The following is a 9559-nucleotide window of genomic DNA, read 5'->3' as shown; positions in this document are numbered from 1 at the left end:
AAAGCCAATACCCTCTCGGCATCGGGGCAGGAGGCAACCCTCTCCCCTAGCTGCTCACCTTCCTGTCCCTTCTGCCCCCACCACCCTTGCCAGCCCCCATCTGGAAACTGCTGGGTGGGGCAGCTGGGGAACATTCCAGAAAGAGCCCTAGTGGCCCCAGAAAAGGGCAGTGGGAGGGGCAGGCAGATGGGGTCTCAGTGCTATCCCTGAGGCATGGAAGGCAGCCATCTCTGTCACATCTGAACTCGTCAAACCTCAGGCCTAACTTCATTCTGGGGGTGCTCTTCAGCATATGTTAGACTCTGGCTGTGTGCACACCCCACTCCCTGGCACAGCTGGTCACGCAGCTGCCTGGAAACCACAGCCCACGGTCACTCGCGGGCCCCGTCCTGGGACCCAAGCTGGGGAAAACACCGCTTTTAACAGGGTGGGGAAAAGAAATGGGCACTTCTCCCAGAGAGGCCAGAGGTCAACCACAGGTGTCTCCTTGGAAACCTGACATTGGAGACTCTTCAAAAAGAGGATGTTACCTGCAGGGTAAAATAGAAAGTCAAGAAATAGGGAGGTGGAAAAGCCCTAAATTTGCACCAGGTGGGCCTCTGGGCTATTGTGAGGAGCACTTTCAGTGCCTGGGTGGGGCAGCTGTCCACCACGGCCGGGGAGCAGGGACAGCAAATTGGGCAGGGCGTGGTCACCAGCGCAAGGCAGATCCTTTCCAGAAGAGTTAGCGTGGATGCTGGGGGACACGGAGACTGGTGAGACAGGAAACAAGAGCAAGGGTCACGTAGGCGCGAATGTCGAAGGTAAAGAGAGTCATCCGGGAGAGCAGGTCGAAGCAGTGGAAGGAGGTGGTCCCGCTGCCTGCGTGCCCATGCCCAGCTCCAAGCCCAGAGCCCTGAGCAGGAGAGCGGATGCTTGCTCATGTGAGCTCAGCCCAGCAGCTCCCACAAGGAGGCCTCTGCGAAGGAAGGGGCCGGGACGGTGGAAGAATTCGTCCCCAAGAGCCACCCTTCCTCGGTGAGGTGGGACACAGGTCTCTGCTCTGAGGTTGAGAGCACCAATGTGGTCAGGCTTTGAGGGGCAGGAGGGCAGCTTGGGACAGTCCCTCAAAGCCAGAGACAAGAAAGGAGGTCATGGGGGACGGCAGGTTGGACAGCCCCGCAGGGTGGTGGCCACAGATGAGAGAGGGTATTAAGCCTTGGCAGAGACCCAGATGAGCTTTGCGGCTGAGTTCCCCAGCAGCAGTCGGCGTGTAGGAGCAAAACAGGCGTGTGGTTCTGTTAACGTGGGTGCAAGCTAATCCACGAGGTCACAAGGGCGAGAGAGTACTGCAGTCACCTTCCAGAGAGCAGGAAGTGATGAACTGCGGAAATGTGGCTGGGGAGAGAAGGGAGCAAATGCAAGGTGAGGAACTGCCAGGGCAGGCGCTGGAGGTCACGTCGGCATACAGAGCAGCGCACAGGCAATCACGGGGGAAAGGGGCACAGCGCACGGTGGAAGCCGCGTCGGACTCTCGTGCGAACTGCTACCGCCAGGTTTCCGAGAGACTTGCCATCCCGGAGCGTGATCTGTGTGGTTTGTAACGCTCACCAGAAAACCAGAGAATCCAGAAGTAAAAATCCTAAATGAAATAAGAGAGTAAAAGCTACAGGTTCTTCTGTCCCAGTCCTCTTATCCCCAAAGGAGCATTTACACCACAAATATTTTTTGTTAGAGACACTGACCCAGAATCACAGCAAATCAGATTTTTACCAAATGAAAATAAAATGAATGAGCAAATAATTCTACTCATCAACCTGCAACTCCCCAACCACCAGAAGAACCTCATGATCAAGCAAAGCTGTGCTGCTTAGACTTTACCACATGAAGTAAGGGGGAAACCAGCATGATAGATTCTTAATAATATCTCAAAATGAGGAAGTGAGGGAAGGGTTTCTAGGGTTTTTAGGAGATGGGCGGGTGATTTTTAAGTCCTCCATCTTGCAAGATGGAGAACTGGTGAGGACTGGGTGCTTATAACATTGTAGCTGTGGACTGGCCACAGCAAGGTGACCCTGGAGCTGGTCTTGGTGAGCAGGCTGTTAGTTCCATAAGTAAACTGTTTAATTGGTTCACAGTCCTGTCTTCCAGGAGCAGGTATTTGCTGGGGTAGGCAGCCAAGTTATTTTGTTTGGTCTAAGTATTAACATACGGTCGGGAACAGATGCCTGATCCCAGTTTTGTTTCACACAGAAATAATGAATTACATGCAATTAAATTCTCACATTCAATAGTAAATGTCCAACATAAGTCAATCCTTTTAAAATCCTGCACCAGCCACTTGGCTGGGAGAAGAAAGGCACTGGTGTCAGGTGAACCAACTTCTGGAGGCCTTGTGAAAGTGAGTTATTAGCATTGTCATTTTCCCTTTGATGGCAACCCCCCCCCCCCATTGGGTGTCACCACAGGGAAATGAGCTCTGGGAAAGGCCTCCTGCTGGCACGGGTGCACATGGCTGAGTATTTCTTCATCAAAACATGCACCTTGGGTGATGGGCAACGAATGGGTTCCCCAAAAGCAGCATGCCTTAAAAAATGACAAGTTCTTCCAAATAGATGTGTAGATGAGAATTGTTCCCTGTTCCACGTTTCAAGAATGAAAAAAAATAAAAATGTTGGAGTCCACTTAGCACACTGAAAGCAAAGTCTTCTAAGCAAACCAAGTATCTGAGAAGCTCTGTGAGGCCACTGCTCCGGTGGCTGGACTTGGCGGCTTGCCGGCAGGTGGCAGGAGGAATGATGGATGTCAATGTCACACCCCCATCTTCCAACACAGAAGGTGACCCCTTCTCTAACACTCGTAAAACATGCAGTTTCCTGAACATACAGTGTCCTAGTTTGCTAATGCTGCAGAATGCAAAACACCAGAGATGGATAAGCTTTTATAAAACGGGGGTTTATTTCACTACACAGTTACAGTCTTAAGGCCACAAAGCGTCCAAGACAACACATCAGCAACCGGGCACCTTCACCGGAGGATGGCCAATGGCATCCGGAAAACCTCTGTTAGTTGGGAAGGCAGCCAGCGTCTGCTCCAAAGCTCCAGCCTCAAAACGGCTTTCTCCCAGGACGTTCCTCTCTAGCAAGCTTGCTCCTCTTCAAAACATCACTCCCAGCTGTACTCCGTTTCCTCTCTCTGAGTCAGCTCATTTACATAGCTCCACCGATCAAGAGCCACCCTGAATGGGCGGGGCCACACCTCCATGGGAACATCCCATCAAAATTATCACCGACAGCTGGGTGGGGCACACTCCAAGCAAATCCAACCAGCACCAAAACTTCTGCCCCACAGAAGACCACAAAGATAATGGCATTTGGGGGACACAATACACTCAAACCGGCACATACAGGCTCTGCAAAGCCTCTGCATCTTTGAACAAACGTGTCCATTTGCCTGAAATGCCATTCTCTGTCTCAAGCCCTTAGAAAACTCCCACTACCCAACTCCTTTTACAGGACAAGCACAAAATTGATACGACAAGACAAGAAAACACAAGAAAGGAAACTTCAAGGCCAACATAAATGGTGAACAAAAATACTAAAGAAAATATTAGAAAGTGAAATGCAAGTGTGCTAAAATAATAGTACATTATGACTGAGTTTTACTTACTTCAGAAGTGCAGAAAAGGCTCAATCTCAGAAAAAGATATCACTCACTAGTAGCAGGACAATAAAGGAGAATAACCATATTATCATCAACATTAACATATTTATGATTAAAACAAATAATCCTGGATAACCAGAAGTAGAAAGAAATTTCAGTAATTTAAGCCAACACCATGTGTAACAGTGAAGCATTAGAAGTGCCTACATATCAAGTCAAAGCCAGGAACAGCATGTAAGTGGAAAGTCCAGCCAATGTGGTAAGAAAAATAAAGTAAGAAATAGGAATGCAGAGAAGTTTCTTCTGAGAATTTACAGACTCTCATTTGAAAAAGAAACCATCATAAAAGATAAGGCAGGCTTCACCACCACCACAACAACTAAACCGAACTCCCAGAGATGAAAAACATAGCCAGGGTCTATAAAAACTTGAGAGATAAACTAAATAATGGATTAAACACAGAGGAAGAAAGAATAAGTGAACTGGAAGTTGAGGTGAAGCAATTACTTAAACGTAGCCCAGAAAGATAAAGAGATGGAAAATGCAAAGTTTGTAGAAGACACAGAGACTAGAATGAGATAGCCAAATATAGAAATTAGCAGAATCTCAGAAGAACAGAATAGAGGGAATGCAGCAGAGCAGTATTCTAAGAAACACAATGGATTGTTTTCCAAAATTGAAGGAAGACATGACTGCTCAGATGAAGGGGTCACAACTGAGCTGAACTGGGCCAAACTGGGCCACATTCAGAGTGAACCCGTAGGGTTCCAATGCCTCAAGAAAAAGCACAAAAGCAGCCAGTCTAAAAACAGAGACAAAGCAAGACAAAACCACAATTACACTTTGTGCAGACTTCTCAGCCTCCACATGTAAGGCAATGTATGAATATCTCCTAAGTACTGGTAGACAATAGCTAGAAATTAATCTGGGCTGAATACTTAAATAAAGGCATTTTCTGATAAACGAAAAACAAATGATTTACCACTGAGTGGCCATCACCAAAGAAACTTCTAAAATACATTCTTGAAGAGGCGTAAAAATCATTCCAGACAGAAGGATAGAAAGCAAGAAGGAATTATAAACAAAGAGATGTATTAACATGTAAATAAATCAAAACCAATATTGACTAGATAATACAATAACAGTCATCTTGAATGGGAGAATGGGGGGTTACAGAAAAGATAAAGAATAAAGAAGAAAGGCAGGAGGGAGATGATTAGAAGTGATGCGTTCTGTGGTTTTTGTCTAGCTTAAGAGGTTAGAGATACTGATAAAATTTAAAGGGTCAATACCAAAATGACAGAAATGGAGTTTTTAACTTCTATATATGTACAGAAAAATAAATAAGGAAAAAAAGTCAATAATGGAGTGGTAGAAAAGCATAAAGGAAACAAAAAGTTCTAAATATGATAGAAATATATCCATATACCTTAGCAATCAAAATAAATAAAACCACGAGTTCAAAGACATATCATCTGTTAGAATTTTTTTTAATCTAGAAAGACACACCTGAGACATAAGACCACACAAAAGGACATCATAAAAGTATGTAAAAAGGCATAGTGGACTCATAAATATCACACGAAAGAGACTTTAAAGCAAAAAGCATTAATAGAAATAAATGATAATACGTTCAATTCATCAGAAAAGATCTTAAACAATTTAAAATGCATATGCATCTAATAAAATACGCAAATTACATAAACGAAAGTTTTAGAACTACAAAGAGAAACTGACAGAACCCAGCAACATAGTGAAATATTTTAACATGCCTCACTCAATAACTGATTTGACCTAGAATACAAAATTTCAGTAAAAAAAAGAACACAACTAACAAGATTGATTTAATATGCATATATACGACTCTGCACCCAACAATTACAGAAAATACATTCTTCTCAAAACAGGGAATCATAATGGAAACTTATAAATACATTACATTTATAAGAGTTTAAAAAGTCTAGGCAAAAAAAGGGATAAAGCTAAAGCAGTACTTAGGGGAAATTTTAGTCTTAAATGCTTATAATAAGAGAATAAAGTAGAAAAATGAGATAGACACTGAATTTCAAAAGTTAGAGAACTATTAAATAAATCAAATAACAGTACTAATAAGAAATAATAAAATGACAGAAACTGATGAAATAGAAGTCAAAGATACGATCCAAAGGATCAAGAACTGGATTTAAAAGCAGATTAGAGCAACTAAAGAGAATAGTAAACAAGAAAAGGGAAACATCAGACTGAGGAGCATAAAGAAAAAAAGAATGGTTTTATTCCCACGGAGAGGTTCTTTGCTTTCCCACACATAGGCAGGGTGAAACCAATCCAGTACCCCTTTGCAGTTGTTTCTTGGCTGAGAGTTTACTGGACTGCACCAATAGCAGAGACGCACACACCAAAGTCAAATGAGTCTCTAAATTCTCAGAAGAAACTTCTCTTCTTTCCTATTTCTTACTTTCCACTTACATGCTGTTCCTGGCTTTGGCTTTACATGTGGGCACTTCTAATGCTTCCCTGTTACATATGGTGTTGGCTTAGGTTTCTGTTAGGTAACTTACCAAATTACTGAAATGTCTTTCTACTAGTTATCCAGGATTATGTTTTAATCGTAAATACGTTAATATTGTTGATAATATGGTTATTCTCCTTTATTATCTTGCTACTAGTGAGTGATATCTTTTTCTAAGATTGAGCCTTTCCTGCCCTTCTGGAGTAAATAATACTCAGTCATAATGTACTATTATTTTAGCACACTTGCATTTGACTTTCTAACATTTTCTTTAGTATTTTTGTTCACCATTTATGTTGGCCTCACAATTTCCCTTCTTGTGTTTTTTGTTTTGTTGTAGAATCAGTTTTGTGCTTGCCCTGTAAAAGGATTTAGTGGGAGTTTTCTAAGGGCTTGAGACAGAGAATGACCCCTTCTCTCACACACACTCTTCGAGAGTAAGAAAACATGAGAAGCAACATCATGGGTATCGTACATGGGCAAGACAGAAACCACGCAGGGTATTCGAACAGCGACAATTTAAACATACAGAATTCACTAGACGGAAGGCGTGAGAAGGCAGGGTCGGCAAACGCTCCCGTACAGGGCGGGAGGGTAAGCACCTGCAGCCCTGCGGCCGGGGGCCGGTCCCGTCGCGGCGCGAAGGCCACCCCACCGGGGGCTTCAGAGCACGGGCGGGCTGTGGCGCAGTAAGACTGTATTTCTGCACACGGCCTTTTGAATTTTATTTAACTTTCTTAAGATTTTTAAAACTTTTATATTTACTTATAGAGATTTTTTAAATTCCCTGTTCACCAGGTGGGACACGACCAGCTAAGCCGGCTGCGGCCGCAGGCCAGGCCCCAGTGCCGCGCCCGGGAAGCAGGGACTGCAGGGGGAAGACACCGCGCCCGGGCGGGGAGACGGCGCCGGCGGGGAACTGGGAGAGTTCAGACGCCCCGAGGAGAGGCCGCACGGCGCCGGCCCAGGCCCCGAGGACACGGCCCCGAGGCAGGCGCGACGAGGCTGGTTCTGCGCACTGGAGAAGCGGCGCCGGGAGACGCCCCGCGGCCTTCGCAGGGCCCGGCACCGCGGCAGCCAGCCGGAAGTGCGCCGGGAGCGCGCCGGGAGCCGCGGGGGCAGAGCGGAAGTGCGCAAGCAGGCGCCGCACCGCCCGCCTCGCTAGCCGCGCTGGTTCTCCCTGGCGCCCCTAGCGGCGGAGCCGCGTCACACCTGTCACGGCGCGCAAGCGCGGAGGAACCGGGATCTGACTCGGTGGAGCTTCCGGGTTCAGACGAGGACGATGCCAACGCAAGAAGCGTCACTGCAGATAAAGGGGTACTTGTCATAGTTGCAGAAGGTTAAATCCGGCAGGCAGGCACAATAATCCCAAATTTGTAAGATCTGTTGACATAACCCCAAATATGTGAAGCAAAAGTGGACGGAAATAAAAGAGGAAATGGGAGATTCCAGCCTACCAAGCTGGGAAAATAACAAAAATATAGAATATTTTAACGTCGTGACTAGCAATCGTGGCCTAAAAACATACAGCCTGCACGACAGTCTTTTCAAGTGGACACGGAACATCGCCAAACTTTTGTCGTAGGCTGCGCATAAAGTCCCAACAGCAACGAAGGATTGAAATTATCTGGAGTGTTTTTCTTTGTTTGTCTTGTATTGTTTTTACCTTCGTGGAATTAAATAAGATACCAATAACAAAAATTAAAAATCTGCAAATATTTGGAAATTAAACAATAAATTTCTAAATATCCTAAGAATATGAAAAAATCACAACGGAAATTAGAAAATATTTGTATTGAATGATAATGAATATATGATATATTATTAGTTGTGGTATAGAGTTCAAGTCATGCTTAGACGAAAAGTGTAATCTAAAATCATGTATTAATGGAGGAAAGGCTAAAAATCAGAGATCACAGAGTATCCATTTCATGGAATTAGAAAAATCATTGCAATTAAATCCAAAGAAAGTAGAGGAAATGGAAACTTATAACATAGAAAATGCACAGAGGAGAGAATCAACAAAATTAACAGTTATTTATTTGAATAAACTGATGAAACTATAAGCCTGTTGAGAGACTGATCATGACTAAGAGGGAAGACAAATTATCAATATCAGGAATGAAAAAGGTGATATCTCTACAGATCATATAGATATCAAAAAGATATAAAAAGATTCAATGAAAAGCTTAATGACAATAAATTTGAAATTTTAGAAGAAATGAACCAATTCCTACATCATTACAACTTAGAAAAAGAGATACAAGAATAAATAGAAAATCTCAATATTCCTCTAATTTAAAAATTGAATTTTTAATCTAAACAATACCAAAAAAAGAATTCCAGACCTAAATGGCATTGTTGGTGAATTCTGAAAATAAATAAAGTGTGGAAGAAATAGCAGTAAACCTGCATGAACTCTTACAGAGAGCAGAAAAAGAGGAAAATTTCCCAAGTAATTTCACAAGCCAAGTATAATCTTGATAGGAAATATGTCAGATTAACTATAAGACAGGAAAATTATGGGCCAACCTGGCTTATAAACATCAATGCAAATATCCAAAAAAAATTTTGCAAACCAAATGCAGAAATTTATAAAATGGATGAAACATAGTGACATCATTACTCTTGCAATACTTGTTTAGTTTAACAAGAGAAAATCAATCAGTGTATTTTACCACATTAATAGAATAAAGGGGAAAAATCATATAATCATTACAACAGAAGTAAAAACCAGTTTCATAAAATTCAACACACAGTCATGATTTTAAAAAATAAAACCTCTTAGCAAAATAGAAATAGAAGGGAACTCCCTTAATCTGATAAAGAAATTCTACTGAATGCCTATGCAATCATTTGACTAACGGTAGAATACTGCAAGTTTCCCTAAGGTGAGGAGTGGGGCAAGGATTCCCATGCTCCCCCCTTATATCGTGTGGAGGCCTTAGCTAGTGCAAGAAGGCAAGAAAAAGAAATTAAAAGTTTAAGGTTTAAAAAGGAAGAAACAAAGCTGTCATTGTTCACAGACACCCCCATATTCCATGGATCAACTATGGGAATTTGTTTAAAAATGTAGCAGGGTTGCTGTCTTCATGATCAGTGTATAAAAATCAATTAGAAAATGCAGTTTTAAAATGTGTACTGTTTACAATGGTACCCAAAATTGCCACTCACACAGAAACAAATATAACGAAGTAGAGGTTCAAGACCTTTACACAGAAAACTACAAAGATTATTAAGGGAACATTTTAAAGACTTAAATGAAGGAAGGAATGTACCATGTTTATGGACTGAAGGACTGAATATGAAAAGATGTCAATTCCCCTTAAATTGACATTAAATGCAATCCAGAAATGTGTTTCATCAAAATTGACAAACTGATTCCTAGATGTATAAGGAAATGAAAAG

Source organism: Choloepus didactylus, chromosome 14, assembly GCF_015220235.1.
Source record: "Choloepus didactylus isolate mChoDid1 chromosome 14, mChoDid1.pri, whole genome shotgun sequence".
NCBI classification, from domain to species: Eukaryota; Metazoa; Chordata; class Mammalia; order Pilosa; family Megalonychidae; genus Choloepus; species Choloepus didactylus.
This window is presented reverse-complemented; position numbering follows the sequence as displayed.